Genomic DNA, 25,989 nt, shown 5'->3' on the forward strand with positions numbered 1-25,989 from the left:
TCTACAGCAAGTAGTGACAAATATAAGCTGGGTTCAATGAATTCATTGACTCTAGTACAGAGAAGCTTCTGATGCTACGGATATGAAAGAAATACGTCAATCAAAGGACAGGATCACTGTCTTTAAAACAAAGTGATTGACCATTGTTGTGGCTTTTCTTTGTGAGTGAACACTGAAATCAAAGCTGCAGAATGGAGGAATGATACAAACACAGTATGACCACATTAAACCAAACATTAAAACCACAATACGTTTTACGTTTTCTGGAGATAACATGTTCTTTTTCACAAAATACGACCAGTTTAGTAGTAAAATAAACCAATTGCTCTTTGTCATAGCATTTCACAGTAGTACATTTTTTTTATATATATTGCTCACGGACTGACAAAAACCACCGCTGCTAAATGGATATAGAAAGAAATGTCCTGTACCACGTAAAATGCAGGCACTACTGTGGGGACTCTGCTACTTGCCTGTAAATCTCCAGCTGACAGAGCACACCATACTATGCTTCCTGCCGCCATGTGGAAAATCACCAGCCCTGGATGTCTGTCCGGAAAACCCATCCACACAAAAGGACGAGCTTGCCAAATCCCCTGCTCAGCCCGTGGACAGCAATGGCAGGTAGGGTGGACAACGGGGAAATTGGGAGGACGAAGCAGAAAAGAGGGGTTGCAGCAAGTCTAGTATCAACTGATTAATTTAGACAGGAATTAATGGAGATGATTTCCAGGGTTGTGACCAGATTTCTTGGCCTCAGTTCCATTTATACTCCATGGGACACATTTTCAAGGCGCAGCTAATCAACTTACTTGGACAGATGCCATGCTGGGGAAATATGAGGCAGGTTCGTCTCTATTGGCGTCGTCCACATCAGTCAAGGACCCGTACTGGCACTCCACGGGTTGTCCTCTTCCACCTGTGAGCCATTATGGACATAATTCAACCAACACTGCATCCATCAAGTCTGTCACATGCCATTCATAGAGTGTGCAAGCTTTCATAAGCGTCCTTTGCTTAAAAGGGGGGTTAAAATCACCCATTAAACTTCATGATATCTTTCCCTTCCAGGTCCGTGGCCTATTTCTCGAGCAAGGCGGCTGTTGCTACTTTAAGCAGGCTTTGATTGTCAGATGGGCTGATAACCTTTCTGCTTCCCTTCCCGGCATCTGTCAATCACCACGAAGCCTGGGAGCCACAAGAAGCATTAGAAGCTACACAGCCAGAAGGGAACAGAGTGACACGCACACAAAGAATCGAGAAAACAGGCCAACACATACACATATACAGAGATAAAGAGTCGTACAAATCTACTCTGCACCCATTAGAGGTCCAGTGGGCAAGGCATTGGCTAAACTAAATCGAAGCCTGTTTCAGCATTTTTGATCATTAAAGTAATGCCTAGAATTAGGGATGGAACTCCGTCCCTCCCCGTTGTCTCCATTAATCTATTAGTGTTTATTGACTGGTCTAGTTTCTAGCTTGGAGATAATCATGTTTCCACAGCGTAGCCCATTTGCCTTGCATCCTTTGCTGATCTGACAGAGTCACTAGTTGCTGAGAAAGGCTAACATCCACAAACTGTCACATACTGCGTGTTCATACTCCGCTGGGGACAGTGCGGTGTCCTCTACACAAACTCCTAATAATGTTGACGAGCGTGGGGTGAGTCCCGTCTGAGCCGCTTAGCAAAGACGATTTAACCAGTTCAGCGATTCATAATGGGGGGTGTGATCAACAGATTTGATTAAACAAATCAGAAATTATTTCTTTTTAATTTCTTCTTCTAGGAAAAAAAAGCAGTTTATTTCATCGACTTATTTCATTTTAACTGCTTCATTTATATCGGCGCTAACGCGTGGCGAAGATTTGACTAATTTAGATACTTTCAATTATATTAACAGGGCAGAGTTTTGCTTCAATTTAAGTGATGGAAATACATTTTTAAACATACACCCTAAAGGCGCCCTCAGACCGAAGTAAGTGAATGCTACGCTATTTATTAGCATTCCAGCATATTTTAGATTAACTGCTGATGGATTTGCTGGTTTTGCTTCACTCTCACTGCTCATCAGTGTCGGTTCCCAGCAGGCAGCTGTTTCTTTTTTTTCTTTTTTTTTAGCAAGAAGCTCTAATAAACCCACCACTACCTGTCCAGCGCCGCAGCAGCAGACAGACAATGTTAGTGTCTAGCTGGTAAACACAGTGAGAGCATTTAGCAGCCAAATGAGCAGAAAGGAAAAAGGGAAAGCCGAGCTAAAAGGAACTTAAATATGTCATTGACATTCACCTGGTGGCCTGAAACATTACTCCAAGTGAATGCTAATGTCTTTTATACACTACCAGTCAAAAGTTTGGACACGCCTTCTCATTCAATTCGATGAGAGAGTGCGCCCAAACTTTTGACCGGTGGTGTATATGTAAGTGGATAGCAGATGTCATAAAAATTAAAATGATTATACATCATTTTTTGTGTGCGTACAGTGAAGTTGCCAAATTTATGCAAGATCAAGTTCCAGGGAATTACATCAGGGTTTTATGTTGTTATTTGTTTGTGGAGGAGAATGTTATTCTTTTTTTTTTCTGTGGTGTAGGCACGACATTGAAAGTGTTTGCTGACACTTTCAGGAAAAAAGGCCATGGAAACTTTTGGTGAATGTTATGCTAATAAACTGTGATTCAGTTGAATGCTGACATTCAACCTTCTCCTCTTTTCATTATGCATTTCTTTTATGATGTTACCTGCTACAGTTAACCTCTGTGTCCACTAGACCCAGGCAGTAACACTTACATAAACTAATCCTAACCATGTTGCCAAGCAGCAGAGTCCTCATGACGTACGCTTGGTGCAACCACCACTCATACACATCACTTCTCATGTCGCATGCTGCCTTGAAATCTGGTCGTGTTTACTGCGTTCACAAGGGACGTACGGCTTCGTAATGTCCGTGTTCAAGCTGTGACGTGTTTGACATTTTCTCACATGGAGAACGTGAATGGTGAGTTGTTGTAATTGTAATTGTCCAACATGTCTGTGAGGAGAATTTTAACATCCCAAAAGGCCTCAGTTCTTCGTTACGCCTTCGTACTTCCTTCATTAAACTACCCACTGGTTGGATGTTGACCTCAGTGGCTCCGAGACACCAACACTTGGTAGTTTGTGTACACAGCTTCCCATTTTGCGACAAGCTACACCTAGCAGTGGAGATAGCATTGAGACATCTATCAGGCAAAACATTATGACCACCTTCCTAATATATCCTAATAATAACAGTTGTGACTCATCAGAGAGTGGACATGGGGGATTCTGAAGGGGTCCTGTGGTGGAAACAGGATGTTGTTAGTGGGGGCCTTTGAATCCTGTGGGTTGAGGGGAGGGGCCTCTGTGGATCATCCCACAGATACGTGATCAGTCTAGGGAATTTGGAGTCCAGGTTAACATCTTTTCCTGTTCTTCATGTTTTCTTAGTTGTCTCTAAATCTTTTGTGTGTGTCAGGCTGCATCCTGCTGGGGATGGCTGCTCAAGGAGTGCTATGTGGTGGGAGTGGCTCTGGTCTGGTCTAGGTGGGTGGTACATGTCTAAGTAACAACATTAATGGCAGGTCCAAAGGTTTTTCAGCAGAACACTGAATTGTCACACTACTTAGCCTGTCACTGGTCATAATGTTATGCATGGACCTATGAAATCACACATTATTAATCAGTCAACATTATGGGTACAGGTACTGGGAATTTATTTAACTGTGTTGCTGTTTTCCAGATTTCAAGTTGACATACTGCAAAAACATTCTGTTATTTAGTCGTATTGAGTTGTCTCGGACATCTTATATATGTCTGAAGACAATATTATAGACATCCCTTCGTTCTATCACTATCTTTGCATAACCGTCATTAGCATCAGCAGTTGCCAAGAAGCGGTGCTCTCACCACATACAGCCTGTGTCACCGCTTAAACCGCAAGGACTGAACGTCTTCCGACTTCCCATCCATCCCATCGGGGGTGTGTGTGCTGACACATTATACTAAAAGCCCAGAGATGTGACGCGTTTCTTGACATTTTCTTATAAGTCTATATATACATACATATATATATATATATATATACGTATGGAGACATGGAAAATCCATTTTTAGGCGAATGGCAAAGCAACGACATGCAACGCTATCCACACTGCATTTTATGTTCGAATGGTGAACTTTTCACTGCTGTTCAACAAGTGTTGAACTCTGTCACCTCTGCTCACCTCGCACGGAACAAACAACAAATCAATCAATCATCGGGGGCGCGGCTGCATTATTCAGAGCAGCAGGCAATGACAAAATAGCTTTCCGTTAATACTGATTTAGCTATTCATGAAGCAAGCAGAAATGGCTGCCATCGGAGAGAAAAAAAGAAGAAGTAAGATTCAACAATCTCCTTAAAACCTGCTACGTAGTAACATAATTTGATAAAAGTGGAGGGTGGAAATGTTTTTTTTTGTACCATACTCGTATTGATTGCAGTCACCAACTTTCTTGAGGACAGAGTAATGAAAATCCATTTTATCCGGGCATGTTTCTTTTTTCCTTTCTCCCCATCAGCTGCACAAGCAGAAGGTGATTTCAAATTAATGGTTTCACGCTGCCTTCGTGACGCCTGCCCCTTCATCATATCCCAATGACGGCACGTTGAAAGATTCAAACAGCGGAGGTGTGATGAGGTGTCGGAGCAAAAAAGAAATAATTGTCAGCATGTGTCAAACGCCCACCAGTAATTATGCTACAGTAAGCGCGTGCGCATATAAATTTGATATAAATGAAACTTGTGTATATGTTTGCTTATGCATGCGTTTGGGTTTTTATTGATGTGTTGTGTCGGTTTTGAAGAGCATGAGAGGGCATCTGTAAGCGTGTGTGTGACAGTAATAAATGTGGCACGGTGGAGGTGGCAGAGGAGAGTGATGGATCGTCTCCGAGCTGCAGGCTGAGTCTCCGGGGAGGGACGCCGCCGCATCCTACCAGGGAGGGATAACTTAGAGTAATTGGGTCACTGGTACTGGGAGGAGAGTTTCCGCCCAGCCACGTTTTTAAGTGAAAGAGCGGCACGGGAAGGAGAACAGAGCGCGGATAAGCAGCAGAGGTAGCTAAATAATGAGAATGCGAAAGAAAAAAAGATGGAAAACAAGGAGCTGCAGTGATTACAGGAAGTCACGCCTTCAAGTTTTTTTTTGTTTTTTCTCCTCTCAGCACAGACTGGAGTGTGAATACATTTCAGCCTATAAGGCCTTCTATCAGGAGCCAAGCAATATGCAAAAAAAAAAAAAAAAAAAAAAAAAAAAACAGCTAAGCACCCTCGTCTTCTGTTCTTCCTCCAGTGGAGCTCAGCGGTTAAATCAGATCAAACTCTTCTTTAATGAACACAAAGAGGTGCAAAAGACCCGCCTGGGAGTCTTCGGCCCGCTCCCGAGTTCTGAAACTGAGACTGAAGAGGATGAGAAGAGAAGGGCTGAGATGGAAGGTGGGAGACAGAGAAAGACGTGGGCGTTCCCTGCTTCCTTGGCAAGAATTAAAGGTCAGAGATTGAGCATTGTGTAAATCTATCACTACAACGCCAGAAGGCTAATACGTACACCAGGAGCTGGCTGCGTCCATGCTGCTTCTCGTCTCAGTCGACTGTCTGACTTCTTTAAATTATTAAGATTTACCGCACGTGTGAGTTACTCTTGTTGAATTTGCATCTTTTTTTTTTTGTTGCGTCAGCCTCCTTCTGCAGAACTGAAACATGCAAGTCAGGTGAGTCCACACTGTACTTTCAATCACAGATATGGATCTGTGCAGAGTTGAAGAGGACAAAAAAAATAAAACTGGAGTAAAACAGAGATTTTTGTCCAGACTGGGAAATTTGAAATTTGACTTAAACGTATCATAAACTTCTTAAGTTACGTTTCGGAGTAGCTCAACTCTTTCAAAATGACCTCAAATGAATTTTGGCCCCTGCAATTTCATACACATACACACACTTGCCATCTTATTTATAAGCAACAGCCTAATATATAGTATTACACTGATTTATTGGGCAAGACGTTATTTTTGATACGGCCAGATTTAACTCATTGCACATGCAGTTCACATAGGTGATACATATTTAATTAAAACACAATCAGAAGAAAAGCCTACACACTTCACTTCAAAGCCTTCACCCATCTTTATGTATACTGTATTACAGTCAATATCTCAACCAGATCTGGGTCTCTTTTACCTTTTAAATGCTGCTCACTCTCTACCGTGGGCCGGCACTCAGCTGATTCATCATTTTTCTGCTGATCATGCAAATATATTCTTATTACATTAGATTAGAACAAAAAACCAACACTCAGTTCAGAATTCATAATTGATTTTCTGCATCTTATTCACATTCACGGATAATAAACCGCAAATAATAAATGTTAAGTCATTGACTAAGCCATTGTTGCTTTAAAAACTGTCTCTAGTAGACCCAACAAGTGGTTTCTGTGAAGTGGGAAAAAATAATATCTGTGCAGCAAAGATGGGACCGAACAACAAAGCATAATCAGACATATAAATGCATCGCCGCATCACTTTGGATATCACTCTATCATTTTCGTTTTCGATTTTCATTCACTGTGTTTTTTGCACTACATGGTGAAAAGGGGGAAAGAGAGAGTAGACAGTAATAATAATAAATTCGATTTATACAGCGCCTTCTAGACACCCAGGGACGCTTTACAAGAAGAGAGAAGACAAATTAGACAATAGGACAAAACAGACAGGACGAACAGCACAGGTTGAGCTCACTGAGAAGGTGAAGACCGGCGAGTGATGGCCGGAGTCGGGAGAGGTTTTTGAGGTGGAAAAAGGCAGAATTGGTGACCAGATACCGGAGTGGATGGTGTAATGTTGCGATAGAGCTGAGTCTCGTCAGTGTAACAGTGGAAAATGAGTCCATGGTGGCGAATGATGTGACTGAGGGGGGGAGCATGTAGATGGCGAAAAGTAGAGGCCTAAGGACAGAGCCTTGAGGCACACCTTGACTGACTGGGGCAGGGGGAGGGGGTTGGAGCAGTTGATGGTGACAAACGGTGTCATGATGGTGAGATATGACTGAAACCAGGTGAGAGCAGCACCAGTGAGGCCAAGGTTGTCAGAAAGGCGGTTATGGGGGGGGTGGAGTGAGAGACAGTGTCAAAGGCAGCTAAGATAAAGGTCGATTCAAACCGCCGCTGAAGCAAATATGAAAAGGGATCCCCGACAAAAGAAACACACTCCTTTAGTCCTACACTGATGTTCTCTACCTCCCCCTTCTTCCTTCTTGTGTCTTATCTTTCTCTCCTGTCCTTTCGCTCCTCTTCTGACTTTATCTACCCCTCACATCTTTGCTCCCATTCTTACCATCTTCTAATTATCTCATTACCCCGTCCTCCTACACCACCATCCATCATCTGTTCCCTACAACCTTACGAACTTCTTAACAGCTTCCCCCGCTTTGCAAACACTTTGCAGTCTGCATACACACGTTCAATTACTGAAACACTTTTTTTTGGAATCTGTTCCAATTATTGAATTTGCATAATGAGTTAAAAAAAAATGGCGAGAACAAAAAAAAACAAAAAACAAACAAACATATTGCTTCGATTAGCAGTTGCGGTTGAAACACATGAGTTAACGAATTTTAAACCACAAATTACACTGAGCACAACCAAAACGCTTTAATTTTTTCAGGCTTTAATTGGGCTGTGAACCAAGGATTCTAAACATTTAATTATTTCAAATTGACCTTATTACTATGATGCCTGGAAAACACAATTCTAATGCAAGAACAAGCTTTTTTCTATATCATTTCTATTTATTTTTTCCTGCTAAGAAACAAATCTATGATCAGCAAAGCCAAGGTAAGTAACAGAGTCAATAAAATTCATTAACTCATGACTTCTGGACACGAATCGACTTTGTGTCTAAAAATCAAAACTGTCTATCAAACTTAAAAATGCCTAGAGTTATGAAAATTCACAAAGGAAGAGAGGAATTCAATCTAGTATATCTTTATTGAGGTGTAATACTTGTAGAGAAGACGGTGCGTCGGTGCTGATCTGTGGGGATAATTTACAAGCAAGAAAATTAACTTTTGATTCTCGGAAGCATCCTAAGTGGATGTCTGTTCGGATGTAAATCCCAACAGAAGGCGTTTATTATTTAAGAATCAGCAGTGCAGCTTCTCTTAGTAATTAATATTTAAGTTTTAAACAAGAATAATAAATAATAAACCCTTTGATGCAAACCAGAGTCGGCATGTCACCTGAGAATCATTTTGAGGGAACAGCTCACCTTAAAATAATCACTTGCAGCGAAACAACTGCACTGTTTGCATCGCTCTCTGTCGTATTGTATTTGCCGACAGCTTTTCTTCAACATGCTCAACTTATCAAAGACTTCGAAGACTTTTTTTTATCTTATTCTAAGAGCCAGAGGCCATCACTAACAACGTCCTGTTGCCGGGCACCACAGGACAACCTCAGAAGGTCCGTGTCCATTCTCTGATGAGTCTGATGGAGACACAAGGGAGACCTACGCAATAGAACAACTTGCACTGTGCTCAAGCGCCCTTCAGCAGTCTTAGCAGAGACCCCACTAATTACATCCAGACCAGAGTTATTAATCAGCTTTTCAAGCTCCTAACTAACCTGCAACCCAGGAGTGTCAATCTAAAGACACAGCATCAATCCAGGTGGAATGAAAGCTAATTAGTATTAGTAATGGTAAGAGAACTGTGCATTTGAGACCTGTTACACAACATTTCATCACAGCGTGCTCGGGAAGGGAGAGTCATATCAGGTCTCGGCCCGCCTTCTGCTCAGGCCGGCCTCAGTCGGCTGCACCTTCACGCCACTGGAGGCTGATCAAACAGGTGGTCTGGGACTGTGTGCGCAGCTCCAGAGAATATAAAGTAAAGCAATCCTATTAGAGACCAACCGAAACGTCTGGACAGTCCTCCTCACCGCGCAGCTAGAATTAATATGTTGTTCTGTTTCTGCTGCTACCTCATCCCATTCCTAACTGCAGAATTAAATTAAATGAAAGCATCTGAGATGCTCTCATCAGGACTCATTAAGTGCTCACTTCAGTCGAGGTGAATATTTAGAGATCTAGAGAAGAAACTTCTTTGTTGATGTATATAATTTTAGTATTCAAGGCCATTCAAAGACAATTTGACTGCGTTTAGTAAGAGAAACAATGGATGTTCAAACAAACCTGAGCTTTGTTGTTAAAAAGGACATCAACAATTACTATTAAGTACAGTTCAGCATACAGTATATTGAAAACAAGGGAAGCTCTATCCAGTACCTACATTAAACACACTAGTTACAGTTTTTATCTTTCCCCGATACACCTTCCTGCTGCCATGAATGTTCCCCTCCAAGTACCTCATTCACAGATATTTGCTAATGCTTTTTATTCAAATAAATTATATACGTGTCACTCAAAACCCGTTTTGCTCATTATTACTTCACATTCATGTGTGACCTTCAAACTAGACGTGCGTTAATCCCCTGACGGGGGGGAAAATGTTTCTCTGGGCTCATCTTAAACCCAGTGTAAATACAAGTACGGCACAACTTTAGATGCTAATGATTTTCCTCAGATGCAACTAACACACGAGTGTGATGTGTCTCCGGAGAGGGGGGGGGTTTAAAGATTTACTACTTAGCCAATAGACTTGGGGCTAATATTGAAGGATGGGCTGATGCAGTTAGTTTTTGTTGTAGGATTTATCGACAAAAATCTACGTTACTGCTATATTAAAATAGATTGGACTCGGGGGGAGGGGTGGGGGATGAGTGCTCCTTTCAACTTGAAAGGTTTTCGTAACCTCACATTTTTTAGACCAGAATCACTCCCGACCTCCATCTTTTACGCTTGTACCTCTCCACAAGATTTTTTTACAAACCTCAACCTCCCTTTTTCATCTGCCCCTCTCTCAATCAGACCTCCCTGTCCCGCTCCTCGCCCCTTCCCGTCCACATCCATCAACATGCCTTCAATCAGCCGCTGCCCTCTCCATCCTCAGCAACTTGTTTCAGGACACGCTGATCCGAGAACAGGTAATGAGGCGCGAACGAACGCCGGGTCACTACGGAGAGGTGGGAAAAAGTCTCCCGTTTTCTAGCAGCGTGTCCCCCCGATTGACCCGCATGCACAGCCCGTTATAATCTCTGAAAGCTTTGGATCACCTCGTGACTCACCTGACAGAGCAATATGCTTTCTCTTTCACTCTCTCCTCTGCTAATCCCCCCACCCCTCATTCACTCGCTCTAATCTCACTCCCTCGCAGCCCCCGTGTTTCTCACTCTCACCCTGAGAGTCCGTTCAATTCATCCCTGCAGTTCAATTTTATTTGCTATAGTAGCCCAAGAAAAAAAGAATGCTTATCTTGCCAAAACATGTATGGACGGAATAAATGGAAAAAAAAACATGAAACAACAGGTCATAAATATGAATTAGGATTAAAGTTGGTAAGCCGTCAAATTTACCCGCAGCCAAAGTTAGTTTTGAAACAAAGGATTCATATTAATGAAGCCATATGTGCCGCGAGAGCTAAATATTAGCCCCTTGACAGTGATGAACAACGCTACTTTTTATATTCAGCTTTATCAGACGCACAATCAATATGCAAATGATTTTTTTCGGAAGCTAATTCTGCCAGAAACTCAACATGCTGATCTAAGTCTTGTTTTTTTTTTTTTTTTTTTTATCTTGGAACGGGGCCTCCTGTCTCTCCACAGAGGGTGCCAGGCAGGCTTTTAATGCACCTCCACTCACATATCAGCGCACGCACAAACACACACTCGAAATGATGCACACAATATGCTTCAAAGCCCCCTTGCTGGCTCCCAAATGCCAAACGCTTGCCTGATAAATACACACAGAAACGCGCAAACGCACGCATGATGACGTGCAGTCACTTCTCCTGCGCGTTTCACTTCAATTCAGCCACGTTCGCGCGCTCGTCGTCTGCAAACGAGGCAAAGCTACATGTGTCAGGCCTCACTGTTAACCAGCTGCACTATATGGCGTGTGACGTAACTTATCTTGCTTTTTTGACCTTCTCTGTGCTGCGCTCTGACTCACACACACACTTTCACACACCTGGCCAAATGGCGCCACCTGTGCACTCGGCCCGATCGGGGCCTGTACGTGCAGTGTGTGTGTGTCTGTGTGTGTGTCTGTGTGTGTGTCACGGCCCTTGTCCCTCCCAGCGCCGCCTGGCCTGACACCGCCGCAGATGGGAGGCGACAGAGAGGAGGCATTTATGAAGTACGACCTTTGAAATGGTAAGAAGATCTGTTTATAGTGCGGCGCAGATGAAAGCGAGCCGCGAGGAGATGCACGAGGCCGACGGGGTGAAGGGGAAGTGGGTGGTGGTGGTGGCGGTGGTGGTGGTGGGGTGAGGTATGTATGGAAGCGGGAAGTGAGGAGACCAGGGATTTTGTTTCAGCAGCACGCATCTAACCTGTTGCCACTGGCACCTGGAGGGATTCGCTCTCTTCCTCTGTTTGTCTTCTTATCTCTCGTCCTTGAATCACTCCTTTGATACTGCAGAGGATAAAAAAAAGAAGAAAAAAAAAAGAAACATGAAATGGGTTCGGGTGGCGGTGAAAATGACATCAGCAAACGTCTACACTCAGCACAAACCTCATGCTCCTCATGTTTTACACCTACATTATTATGTGTATATGCAACTGTGAGAAGCAAAAAGCAGCAAACTGAAGCCTCCTTCTGTTTTACTTATGCTGCATTGCTACATTTTGTGAGACTGCATTGCCCACTCTCCCCCCTGGGATCATTAAAGTTTCAACTTTCCGTCCCTTATTGGATGGCCTCAGTCACACGGGTTCTGTTGAGGAACTGTCGCACTGTGTGGATGTTGATTTTAATGAGCTGAAAGGTAAAGAATGGGCACACTTGAAAAGTTTTAAATGAGAGTTTCAAGGTTTCTCTGCTATTTTTTTTTTTTTTTAACTCAATATATTAAATATTATTTAAACTGAACTGAGTTTAAACTACTTAAAAGATACAACTCAGAATAAATCCCAACTCACCTGGTCTAGACAGCTGTGCTGGGCCGGCACCGTGACATCAAAGCACCGCTCAGAGCAAACGCAGAAGGGAAGCTGGGGGGGGGGGGGGGGGGGAATAACAACTTATCATGAGAAAAAAGCCTCAAAGCGAAAAAAAAAAAAAAGAAGCAAGTTGTGTGTGGAGAAAACATGAATAATGGATAGCAAGCAGAAGTCATGCAGATGAGAACAAATAGCAGAGTCCCAATAAGTGCGGCATTAAAACAGACAATGCGGGGAAGAGATGTTTTTGTCGATGTGGCGGCGCGCGCACGCGCACACACACACACACACACACACACACACACACACACACACACACACACACACCACCGCGGCGCTCCGAACAGAGGAACCATCTCCTGATGTGTTTGACTGTAATGAGGCAGAGGCAGAGCGCCGGATTTGAGGAGGAGAAGCCTGCAAGCAACAGACAGGCAAGCGGCGCATGTCAAATCACCCTTATGTGGGACAAAATCATTATGTCACCCCCGGTCTAATCTGGCAGCCGCAATTGGCCTTTTGGCAAAACAAGGGTCAGCGGCAGATGGGCAGAGGCTGGGACCGCGGGACTAGCTAGCTGCCGGTCACACAACCAGCACAGACACAGCGGCTGAAACTATAACCTCATTTACACCAGCGCGTGCCGAGCTCCTGGGGGCTCAACCTCGGCTCCGAGGCCAAGTAATTTTTAAGCCAGGCCAGAGGAGACCGCGGCTTCGCTGGACGGTTGTTTCCATCTCGGTGTGAACACGGAGCTAGATCACTGCACGACTGTGCAGACAAGAAAAGCAGAGAAAGGAAAACAATAAGAAAAGAATATAAAGTTTAGTGAAGCTGTCATGATCGCGCCTTTGTTTCGACTGTGAATTTAACAATTATTCAAAGACTAAGACGCTTTACTGGCTCCTTTCTAAAAGTGGATTGAAGATGACAGGTACATCGTAAAGAGTCACAACAATGAAGAAAGAAAACACATTGTTAGGAGACTTCTCAAGTTCTGTGAAGAAGTTTGGCTCGAAGAAAACTTAAAGCTCAATTGGCCTAAAATAAACCCTTCAGGTTAATTTAATAATAGTGTAATTGTATGTGCAGTTGAATTATTAAACATCTCATTTAGCAGCAAAATGAATGGATAACTTAAATTAATTGATGTGTTGAGAAGTGGTTCTTCATGACTGGGCTCTTTTCTTTCTTTCTTTCCTTATGGTAAAACCGAAAACAATTCTGAGGTGCAAAAAACTAAGCACGTATAAAAGAATACAGATACTTTGTCATGCAGTGTGTGCAGAGCCCGAGTGCGGGTAACAGAAACTCCTTTAAATGATAAACTGGTGACGCTAAGGTCAAACTCCTACACTCGAATACAAAGGTGTTTTAATTTACATTCAGTCCAACCATACAATATTTTTTGATGATACATGGCAATGACATTTTATTAATATCTTTATATGATGATATGGACAAACCCACTTTTGCTTTCAAAGCTCAGTGTGGTGATACCTGCCATCTTGACGGGGCCTGACTCCGTTTAACTCTCATGCTATTTATAACGCAGAAATGGGCTAATAATGTCTAGGCAAACAGCTGACGACCTGTAACTCGTAGCAGCATTGTCATTGTTTATATGTAGTTTTACGCCTTGATATGATTTAAGCAAATGTCATCAACGACAAAGTTAGCTCGACTCCAGTGGCCATTTGAGGAACTGCGGTTTTAAGGCACAAAAAATCCCATGCACTGCATTGGTACTCCGGAGGGCAGCTTTTACATTTATTTTACAAGACATAACATATGTTTATTTGTATAGCATTTGTAACCAAAGCTACCACGCAACACTCCAAGAACGAACCATTTCCGAATAACAATATAAAAGGACCCTAAAACACAATGACGAGCAGCATTATGGTTCCTTTAAGTTTCCCCCAACAGGTTACAATTTTCTGCATCGGACTGGATAATTGAACTCTATCATTAGATGCATCGATTTGATGCATCTAATCTTCATCAATTTGAAGATTCACTTGTAATAGTGTTTTTACTTTTTTTCATATAAATATATCTTTCCCCCATTAGTTAGAGGTTGTGTGCTGCTGTTAGCTGCATTACCGTGAAGAATGACCGGGGTCAGTTCTTTTATAAGATTCGCGTTCAGTTTGTAATCACTTGCTTAAAAGAAAAAAAAAACAACAACTGTGATTTAATCTCAGGGACAAACGCTCCATTATCTGCTTTAACTCTTATTAAGCTTTAAGAAATATAATCTGGGCTGACCTTTACACCCACTGGTCCATTTTCATTTTGGCACGTCCATCACCTTAATAGCACACACTGAGCTTGACTCTCGACATTCTTTATTGTTGTGCACCACCTAGTCCAGGGGTGGCCAACCAGGCGGAGACCAAGAGCCACATTTTTTGCTGTGTTACGGCAAAGAGCCACATCATACACATGAACATCACCCCATCCCTTCCTCACACACACACACACACACACACACACACACACACACACACACACACACACACACACACACACACACACACACACGCACACACACCTTTGCTCAGCCAGATTTATTGTAAATGTCACACACCAACATGATAATGACAGAAATTGACTCTTACAGTACGAAGAGAGGCCAGTCATTTCCAACAATGAACAGTGTGTGCATTGTCTCACACAGACAAACTCTCAGTTTAACCAAGTCCACAAACAAAAATATTATAATTTACAATAGCTTTTTTCTTCTACTATGCATGTTACTTACTACTTAGTGAGCTGAAGTAGCGCTGAAGATTTGAAACTTTGAAATGCGCTAATGACGCCTGACACATAAGGCAGAATGGCTTGCCATTACGTTCCAGAAAAAAATATAAACTCTCCCACTTTGTTGAAAACGTCCTGTGTTCATCTTCAAATTTTCGTTTTGCTGTGCATTTTTCCCCTGCCATTTTGAGAGAACTTCACACAAATTGTTTACTCAAATGATCTTGCTCCTACTGGGAAACTTTGAGGTATTTTCATCCAGCGCACATGCACGTTGGACGAAAATACCGTATTGAACTCAAGCAAAGCGAAACTTCTATATGAACGTAAGAGCCACATGGAACCGGGCAAAGAGCCGCATGTGGCTCAGGAGCCGTGGGTTGGCCAGCCCTGACCTAGTCTCATGTACTGTTGTTTGCATTATGTATATAAGTATTTATGCATATGTATCCATTTATTCTAGCCTCCTTCTGTTTCTGTCGTCTCCTTCTCTATCTGATCTTCAGCCAGCAGGTCCCCTTAAATGATCTCGGATCTGCTCAAAGTTCGTTCCGGTTGAAAGGGAATTTTCCCGTTGTGACTGATGCTATATAAATACATTTGTATTGAATCTGAAGGTGGTGTAAGTGTGTAGCATGTCTGTGAAACTGGAGCGTTACAAAGTCTATGTGTAATTTCACACTTCTTTGTGTTCGCGTTTTATGTTTTCATATAAAAATATTTCAGATTTTCTCTTTTACAGCATTTTCCATGATGACCCAGTATCAGTCCATGCTGACTAATTGATACCAATTTGAAACCCACAGATAAGCTCCCTAATAGGATCTTCCAGTATGTGATGTTCTCCGCTGATTTGCACAGCGGAGCGATTCAAAAAATGATTTGTGCTGCAGAATCCGTACTGAAACACGCCTAAGAAGAGACATTTTGTATCCAGTGGTTTTCTGAGTCACTTAAAATTCTGCTTGAGTCACACAGGTAGCTACAGCAGACTGTAACGCCTCACCCCTGTATGATGAAAGCACACATCACACACTCAACTTCCCCTCCTCGGCATCCGAGGACAATCTTTCCCACTCCCCTAAAACATGACAAAAAATTGTTACATAACACTGGAGCTGGAGCCCAAACAGGGAAGGCGGGGTGAATCCTCAATATCTAACACCTCTTATCCCACATTCACTTTGACACGGACCGAGGAATAACCTTTCTGATCCGCCGCATCAAAGCGCGCTCAGCCAGTCACCTCGCATCTCCATCTATGCCCGAGTCTAATCGGCGCTGATTGGCTTATGCAAACCCTAATCATTGAAAATTACTTTTAATGTGATGCCAGTGTGTGTGGGTTCTGGATGACTTTAAAAAGACGAGCCAGAGCAGAAGGGCTTTTCTGTGTCTGCTTGATTTTTAGCATCCGTGTGCAGTTGCTCTCCCTGGACGGGGTTTTGAGAGCTGATAAGACAGAGCTCTCCTCTACGGAGGCAGTCAAAACCCCTGACGAGAAAACACGACGGTATTCCTGCTATAATCCCACAGGGAGGGAGCATATAGAGTGTGTACAGCCCCTTCTACCTTGACTTTCCAGTGAGCTTGAATTTATTTTTCATCAATATGTAATACCCCTATACTGACACATATCGTGACTGTGTTAGCCGATACGGAGTCAGTGACCTTATCTTTTTTTCTTTTTACAGTCGTACCTTCTAGTCCTACTTTAGTATTACTAATATCTACAGGACGGCTGCTTATAATGGACTCAAGGCTCTCTTTCCCCTGCTATTCAATGGTAGCAATTTCACAGCTTAACTGCTCTTTTTGGCTCCATGGTTGTTGAATAACTGTGCCCCACAATGAAATCACACTACTAGATTCATGGTCTCCAAAGGATAAAGTCACATGATTTTCCATGCGGTACAGGTTGGCATTTGTAGTTGTGCGTTAATTTGCCTCTTCAACTTTTGAGTGGAATGCCAAGAAATGTGATTTGTGAGATGTCAAAGGTTCGGTTAATGATCAGTCTGGGAATTTTCCTCTGGTAAATCCAAAAAAATAAATAAATAAATAAAAAATTGAAGCAAGGGCAACTGGACGTTTTGCGACTCATCCAAGTGGCTTCATTAGGTCAGAACTGAAGAAGCTCCTTGGCAAAATGAACTCTACATGTTTGTGCAGGCCCTCCATACTGGCAGAGGAGGTGAATGTCAAAAGTTCATCTTCTACTTCCTCATTGTTTGCCACTCCAGAGGAGAAATGAAGCATCTGCATTCATGCATCTTGACACAACGACGCGCTTGCCAGTGTCGGGCTGGCAGTGAGCACCCGTGACCCTGATGCATCGTTGGCGCTAGTTGGCAGCTTTTCAGACAATTCAGGATATTGAATCAGTGAGAGATATCAATCTGGTTGGGTGGTGAGCTCAGAGAATGAGAAAACTCTCTCTTCTTGTTTATACGTCTTCACCTCAATGAGATCATTAAGGATGAATAAAGAGTAGACCAAGAGGAAAGCAGGATTGCGGGGAGGCCAGCCTTTGAAAAACGGTTCCAACAGCTCCATCTAGCTACCTAGCCTCCTAGCTAATAGTAGCTCGTCCCGTTTCCATTTTTGAATGGCTAATACTGACTGCCACCTGGTGGTATAAAGAGATACACACAAAGGTGCAGGTGGTACGTGCCAGGTGCCCGTCTAAAGTCTAAATTTTTAGTCCAGACATAGTTAACGTTAGGAGACATCACAGTCGGCGTCTGTCGTCGGTAGTTCTTGGACGTTGGTTAGCTGTGTCCAGGGACTATGGAGATAAGAAGGGGAATATTTGAAAACATTCATGATCTCAGGTAGAGCGTGAGGCGTCCATTGTTCACTGGTTTGTCGTCAACCATCGTCGACCCATCAACCACGGATGGAGTGAAACAAGTGCAGTGATGTTGCTACGTTGCAATATTTTTATATGTTCATTTAAGTGCACTGCATGTGCTTTGCATATATCAAAATAAAAAAGTTTGGAGCTCATACACTGTATATGGATATTTATTATTTATCTGCTATGCACGCTAACTGTAATCTAATTGTGCACCTTGTCCTGCATGAATACATACGATATTTTTGTCTCGATCCTCAACAGTGGGTTTTATCATACTGCATTTAATAAACCAGTGACTTAATGAGCATCTCTGAGATACTGGCCACTGCACTTTACTGGAGTTATTATAAATCGACTATGTTAGTTTATAGTGACTCAGCTTCTCTTTATAGTACTTTGATCACAATTATTTATGATAATACTGCACCACGCGGGTCCTGTTGTGTGATATTTGAATGGCACCCAACCAAATTAATTATCAGATTAGTCCTTTGTTTTTTGAGAATAATCCGCCCTCCATTATCGCTGTCACTTGCCACAGTAATACTGTGCAGGAAAACTGTTGCTGTAGTAAAAAACAAAAGGCAAAGACACATTAAATGTTGGGGGACAGGAGGGGGAGGGAGGGGGGGCAGAAACAGATGGCTGTTCCCACTACATAAGTAAATTGACCATAAATTTAATTAATTTCTCCCTTGGGTGTGTGTATGTCAGTGTGTACGTTACAGGGAGCTTTATATAGCAGGAAGGACATTTTTTTCTTTTCATTTTTTCCGTTACAATCATATTGAATTAAATCAAATTGAATGCTTCTTTATCACGTCATTGCCAATGAGGATAATGCCAAATGAATTGTGTTTAAGACAGTAATAGAAGGCTATAGGCTGCTGGTTTGCTTCTTGTCGCTACTACACTCCTACACATTTGAATTGAACAGTGATTGATAGAGTGAGGAGGGAGAGAGGACGAGAGAGAGAGCGAGAGAGAGAGAGAGACAGAGAGAGAGAGAGAGAGAGAGAGAGGTGGTTGAGTCTATCCGGAGGAAGAAGCAACTAGCGAAGAAGCCTCAGCAGTTACACTTGCCAAAGCGGCTCCCGTTAGCCAGCAGGGTTACACTTTCAGCATCCATCGCTTTTTCTTTTAGAGCCCCAGTCGCTCTGTCTCTCGCGTTGAAAATGGGATTTTCTTGAACGTAACTTAACAGCGGGCAGCAGTTGTTGTTGGACCGGCGTTTCTGTCTTTCTTTTTCTTTTTTTTTCTGCGCCTCCTCGCAGCGGATTTACAAAGCAGCCTCTCCGGAGCCTGCGATGACATCCAGCACCCTGGACAGAGACTAAGCGTTTCAGCACCCTGGACAGAGACTCGCCTCGCCGTCCTCCGGAGGTAAGGCCAGCAGAGTTGAAGCTTTTTTGTTTTATCATAGCTTCACATTAGTGGCACAGAAAAGCTCAGCCTCCCACTATACGCTGGACGACTCGCGCTGCTTCAGAGACGCACACGCGAGCCAGACATTACAAATTTGAATCGTCTAGATTGCAGGGTGAATCCCTACTTTCTTTGCAAATGATAGTAAGTTTAAATTCCATTTTCTTTTTCTAGCTTTCTTCTTCTCACTATCCTTACACTATACATACATATATAATTTCTTTTTATTATTATTCTTATTATTACCCTTATTATTAACTGATAATTATCTTCGCGAGCTTCCGTTCGCTCTCAGTCTGAGTAAGGCAGCTGTTTCTTTAGAGTCAGCGCGTGCTCCGGCTCGTGCCTCCGGTCTGCCGATGTTCAAAAAAAAAAAAAAAAAAAAAAAAAGACACACACGCGCACACATACACATACACACGTTAACACCACCCCCACAGACACGCGGCTGTATATAATCCTCACGACCCCCCCTTCCCCTCCCCTCCCAAATGCATTCTCACTCCGCCGATATTTCAGACTGACTCTCTGGTAATGAACACGAGTCAGGCGCTCCTCCCTTAGCCCGCATTGACTTAATTAATTAATTCATTCTTTTTTTTTTTTTTTTTATTTCTCTATCACTGTTATTGGTTTTAATATTTATTGTATTTTTTGTTTTAAAAAAGACGTCAGAACTAGAGAATCAGTTATCAATAGAAAATGACTCTGCAACTATTATTTGTTTAATAATTTAATAATTCTAATTAAATTTTAAGAAAGAGCAGTAAACTGAATATTCCGGAATTTATTGACTGTCATGGTTAATTGTCTTTTTTTTATTTTTATGTCACACATTACATTAATCAAGAAACTAATCAGAATATTAATCAGCCGTGAGAACGATCACTCCTTGAAGCCACAGCTGTGTGTTTGTTAGCACAAACTGTCACCTTCAGTGGAGTTATTTAGGCTGCACTTTTTGTATAATACCGGCCACACATTAGCTGCTGCTGGGATTAAAGCATGTGACCTTTTGGTGCTCCATATTGATGTGGCCACCCGGCTTCCGATTTTTCCTCTGTCGGCCCATGCCTCAACTTCAAGTGTCTGCTGCTGCTCTTTTGCACAAATAAATGAATTCTTAAAATGTAAAGGAAGAAAAATGCCCGTGTCAGGCCTCCTTTGAATAAGAGGTTACCCCCTCCCCACCACCCCCGCCCCCCGTGGGTTTCTTGCCCGCGGCGCTCCGACAGGCTCTGATAGCCCTTCACACACAAACCCGACTGTGTAAACCCACGGTGATGTAAGACTCAGCTTTTAAAGCCTTGATTTTAATGACGTTCATTAGGATTTTGATTACGCTGAATGTGTGATAACTCTCGGCGCTGCGTTAAGTGTGTCTGGTATGTTAGCTCAGGCTCTGAGTGACAAGAATTAAGTGGGAGGAAGCAAGAAGTGTGAATCACAGTGGAGATGTTGCCACAGGGCTCCTCTCCAGTGTCCTTGAAAGAATGAAGGAAAGCAAGAAAGAGGGAAAGAAAGAAAGAAAGCACATATTGATATGACAGTTTTGCCCCTGGCTTATTAATCTCTGGGCGCTACTGTATAGAAATTGCTGCTCTATATCATTGGGACGATGAACTGAACGCGAATTAATCTTTCATGCTCAATTTATTATCCAATAAACAGACCGTGAATTAGAATTTGAATAGAGGCCCTATGGAGGACAGGAGTCACAATTGCCTGTTACCTTTTCATACGACTGCTTTTGTCTTGTTAAAAGTGAAGGTCGGAGGGCATATGAGACTTCGGTTTGCGGCATTCATCTTGTTTCTCGTACCATAAAAACCGGGGCCACGTTTTAACGTTTATTTGCTACCTAGAAGGTTACCGGAAACTGTGCCTCATTGAGAAAAATGGCACGACACACGGCTTTAGGTCCAGCGGCAACACGAGCCCTCGTTCGCATCCAGGACACAGCAGGTTGATGGGCTTCGCTTTGGAAAACCTTGGACAGACTTGAGTTGCATTTCATGAGTGTGCACTTTACATGCTCACTGCACTGTGGATCGTGTTCCTGCATGCCTGGATCTCCATTTATGGGTCTCTTAAAATTCAGGCCCCTGCTAGAAATGCAATTAAATCCAATATTGCTATAAATACACGTCAAGCCGGTCTGAAAGAGCAGGCAGAAGCAGTGAACGCCCACTCTCACCCTCCTCCCTCCACCCCCCTTTTTCCCAATCATCCCTGGCTGCTGAAACCCCCCTCCTCCCCGCCCCGCTGCTGCATAGTGAATTGTGGTCAATTTGAATGATCAACACGAGACAGTCTGGGAGGCAATGGCTGTCAGAGAGAATATTAGTCCACAATGAGGCACACCAATAAAAGGTCTGTGTGTCTGTCGTAGTCGGAGTGATTATTCTCTCCCCTGTGTATTTCTGTCGCTCCCTTTGGCACAGATAGAAACTAGAGAAATGAGAGTGCTCCGTCTTTGCTGTGCTAGGCTCTACTGAGCCAGGTTGTGGCATGCTACGCTAAGCTGCGCGGCCCCTGCGTTGTGCTTTCGCTCTATGTCATTAGCGGAAACACATGCATCTGATGCAGTAAGCACTCAGCTCATCTCATCGGTTCTCAGACGCTGGTTTTTCACTTCAGAGCCAGTGTGCTTCGGAGGGCTATAATCTCTCTGACATAATGGCATCCACTCCAATCAATAGCCAAACAGCACGGCGAATCAATAGCTACCACACTGAACGATAAGCTGGCCGGGGAGTGGTCGGAGGGGAAGGCAGGCTGCCGCAATCGCACGTTTAACCCTGAGGAAAATGTGAAAATGTGTAGTCCTTAATTATGAATCAAAAAAATACAAACCTTGTTAACGAGCCATGTATTATGGATTGGTGCATGATCTATGCTAATGTAAGCACAGCATTTGGGGGAAAAATAGAAAACACCAGCACCGCTCTCCACGCTTGCCTGCCTCAGCCTCTAATAACCACACGGCCGTTTCGAAGAGCGCCAGAGTGAAGCTGGGCTATAAAAGTTTGCATGCAGAACAAAGTATACACCTATGACGGGTCAACATTCGTCTCTTTCTGGACAACTTCTCCTTGACACACTTTTGCACAAACCAGCGGCTTTCAAAATCAGGCGAGGGTGTAGCGTTCACACGCTTACACGACTCAGTTACCGGTTTGTTGGCCTTCCCCGGGGAGCCTGGAAATTCATTGGGTTTGTAAGTGTTAATTAAGATTTAAACCGAGGCTCGCTGAAAGAGACGAAACGGACATTTTTGGTTTAATAAGGCACCGGCAAGAACATTTTACATGACAGCAAACAGGTTTGAGATTCCTTTAAAGTATCCAGCTGTTCCAGAGATTTCTGTCTGCTGCACGCTCAGAGATGATATTATGCACGGAGAGGAGAGGACATAATGGATTTGGCAAGAAAGCAAATTGCAAAGGTAACTAGGTGAGGGTCACAGCTAGGGCTCAGCAACAACTGTTTTTCCAACAGAGAGGCAAATTGCCTCGAATGGAGGATCAGAAGTTTATCTTTCTGTCTGTACCACACTTTAACATGGTAAGAACACATCCAGGATTAGGATCAGCTTTAAAAAAAATAAAATAAAAAAATCACTGCCATTCTAAATGACACTTTTTCTATTGGAGGGCAATTCGCCTGTCTGCTGCGCATCTCATAAAGCAGCTCCGCTGGACATTTATAAATCAAAAGACTTCAAATCTGAGAGAGCTACTGGAGAGGAAAACAAATGTGCCTTGTGTGGATTTTGACCAATCACAGCCCGGGCCGTGGGTGTTAAAGGGATCATCGAATTCTCCGCCATCTGGTTAGTGGTTAAAGGTGTTTTTCTTATCCCGGTTTTGTCTGTTGGCAATTTCTTGTCTTCACTCTGTTAAATTTACAAGAGACTTGTAGCAGGGAAAGAATGAAAAGCCTCCTCTTGTCCTGTAGGCTTGAAGGAAATGTTTGGCACGTCGTTACCACCGATGTCCATACGTACTGTGGCTATAGCCGCTGGCCACCCACGGCGCACCTACGTATTCACAGCCACCCGTACACCCACCCACACGCCAGCGCGGCCGCGCTTTAAAGCCGAGCGTGGCTGTGCGGGTGTGCGCCGGTGAAATACTGGAGACATTGCTGCCCTCCAGGCATGCAGTTATCAGGGATACAGAAGTGATGGGAAATCAATCAGCTCAAGTGGAGTGACCTGGCCTCTGGTGAAGGGAGTCTTGTCTTTTCGGGCGCTCGCCGTTCAAACCGCCAGAACATTTACTGTATCTACATATATGCATGCGCGTGATTACCAATATTGCACTTGTTAATAAAAGATCCGTAGACATCATTTTCCATGAGGAGGTTAGTTTACTCAAATTACACGCTCGTCTCGGAGTCTGTCCATCCATCCCATTAAACGTCAATAAACGGCCGAGGATAGCAGCGGTCCAGGGAAGGTTTGGGTTAATCATGTTTACGGGGAAATGTGTTTGTTCAAAGAAATCCTGCCCTCTCTCAGAAGATGGAAGGCGGGAATTAGCACAGTTGTTTGCTGCTGCACACCTTTGGGAGATTGGGCGGGTGCCGGGGCACACAACGAGTCTGAAGCTACGGTTACAGGCCGTCCAACAATCTGAATGTTTTCATATTCCCATTACTCTATAAACATATCAATTCCACCGTCAGTAAATTAGATTTTTGCAGCCTCAGGATGAAAGCCTTTTTTTTTTTTTTTTTTTGCACTTATCTAAAAGAGATGGTATGGATGTGTCATGGAAAGACTGTAGTTTGGCTAAACGGAAACGTGGTTGTGCGAATAATTGCTGCTTTCCTGAGAAGCTGGAAGGTGAAACTGCAGGTTTCCACCCCACGTTTCCACATTACAGTCCATCCGTTCGCATTTACTCGGAACAATGTGAAGGGGAGCAATGCAGTGAAACCAAACAGCTCTGTTACATCTCTGTGTCAACCTCATATCTAATTCATGCACTTTATTGTTGCTCTGCAGCTGCGTGTGCACTCTCTGTGGCGCACCGGCCGGAGTCGAAACACATACAAAAATGAACAGAACAAGGTAATGTGGTGTAGCCCGGAGGCTCTGGAGGATTTAAGTGTCCATAAACATTAATACGCCATATTATTCCACCAAGACTGTTTCCTTTATAATGATTTTAAGTAGGAGTGAAAATCCATTTTCACATTCTCAAGCGGGGTTCTCAATGGCTTCATCTTGACAGGAGCTAGGGACAGGAAGTGAGGGGCTCTCTCTCTCTCTATATATATATATATTCTTTTTTTTTCTTTTTTTTTTTCTGAAGCACTTATAGGAAATGGCTTACAGCAAGCACAACCATGCCGGCTTAAACGCCTGGACTGTCAACATAACAAGGATCCACATTAATCTGTCAGCATGTGTGTTTGGCTGCGAATGCATTTGTGCACACGCGCGCTTCCAAGCATAACCGGTGTGTCATAGTGGAGTCGCTGATTCCGGTATCAAATACTATTAGTGCTGTGATATGGTGCTTTTTTTTGCACGTGCTAGCTTCTCGCTGCAGCCCAGGGGTATCATTTCTGCACATATAGACGCCTGCTCAGACGCTGGGTGCGATGTGGGAAGCGCGTTAACAAAGACAGCGAGGCGTCAACTGAGGATTTCACTCAGACAAACACGAACCACGTTGTGCAGCTTTTAATTTAACCGAACCACTAAAGGAGAAAGTCACCGGAGGGTTTTTAATTTGGCTCCGGGGCTGTTCTCGTCCACCTGGGAAACGTAAAAGAAATGAGAAACACAACAGGCACTTCGAGGCAGCCATGTTTTCAGTTCTTGATGACACTTCATCCTTCAGTTTATCTGAAATGTTGTGGAGCCACGTGAGCCGCTGAAGTTGGCTCAGGCAGCCAATTTGATGCTGCCTGTACACTCGCGTGGCACATTCCTCTCTCCGCAGCATATATCACGGCGATGTACTTAAGCCGCCGACGATCTGCTCGCCGTTTGCTGCATGCCAGCTGGCTGCCACGCCGCTCACCTGAAACCGTCACTTGCCGCTCCTGTTGCTGCCGTCACTTCTGTTTACTCCTGCACCGAAACCGATGTCTGTTCCGCGCGAAGTTACAAAGTTAAATGTTTCCGTTTCTGCGGCAGGCTGTGGCTTTTCCAGTCACCAGATCTCAAACATGGTTGGAAAACTGTCCTCCACGCATCACTTAGACACCAAGTGAGGACCGGATTAGGATTAGATTATGTTATCGAATCATAGTAATAACATTTCACATTAAACATTAAAAAAAATATGGAGGAATCCACATTTTATAACAGATTTGACGACTTTTGCTGCAGTGTGCCGTTAGCACTTGAGTGACAGCCAGGTTCAGCTTAGAGTCACAGGGTGATGAGGAGGCTTGACCTCCCGGTGGCCTCGTCTGTACGCTGCCACGCTGGTTAAGAAGCAAGACGAATTGGGATCATCTGGGAAACAAGCTGATCTAAAAAAAAAAAAAAAAAAAAAAAACAACCTAACAGCTTGCAGTGTAAATCGGAAGGTCTGGATATGTTTGGCTATTTTTGTAATGTGTCACTAGCGGTGTGGATGTCATCAACCGGGAGCCCGCGCAGCTGTTTGTGTCTGCGAGTATGCAAGCAATTATATGTCACCATATGTTTGCTTGTAGAGCTATATGCTGCTCGCACATTATGTTGTTGAATAGTAGTCGATGCATGCACATATGTGACAAATTGCACCCAGCTGGGGGACGTAAAAACATTATCATAATAGCCAAAACATACTGTGCTGACAGAACCCTGCTGC

The 25,989-nt window shown here is 43.4% G+C and overlaps 1 protein-coding gene and 1 long non-coding RNA gene across 3 annotated transcripts in view; one reads left to right on the forward strand and one right to left on the reverse strand.

The window, feature by feature from the left end:
- Positions 1–301: 301 nt before the first annotated feature.
- Positions 302–25,989, reverse strand: part of LOC124998639 — a 63,894-nt gene continuing 38,206 nt past the window's right edge. Inside the window, exons 3-6 of the long non-coding RNA XR_007111084.1 lie at positions 12,097–12,168; positions 11,508–11,590; positions 813–919; positions 302–596 (exon numbers count right to left, since the gene is read on the reverse strand). This is a non-coding gene — a long non-coding RNA (uncharacterized LOC124998639). The remainder of the gene's footprint in view (positions 597–812; positions 920–11,507; positions 11,591–12,096; positions 12,169–25,989) is intronic.
- Positions 18,796–25,989, forward strand: part of tmem121ab (transmembrane protein 121Ab) — a 41,166-nt gene continuing 33,972 nt past the window's right edge. For both annotated transcript variants that reach the window (XM_047573069.1, XM_047573070.1), the window contains exon 1: positions 18,796–19,126. The gene's annotated coding sequence lies outside the window, so the exon portion shown is untranslated. The remainder of the gene's footprint in view (positions 19,127–25,989) is intronic.

This window comes from Mugil cephalus, chromosome 21 (assembly GCF_022458985.1).
Source record: "Mugil cephalus isolate CIBA_MC_2020 chromosome 21, CIBA_Mcephalus_1.1, whole genome shotgun sequence".
NCBI lineage: Eukaryota > Metazoa > Chordata > Actinopteri > Mugiliformes > Mugilidae > Mugil > Mugil cephalus.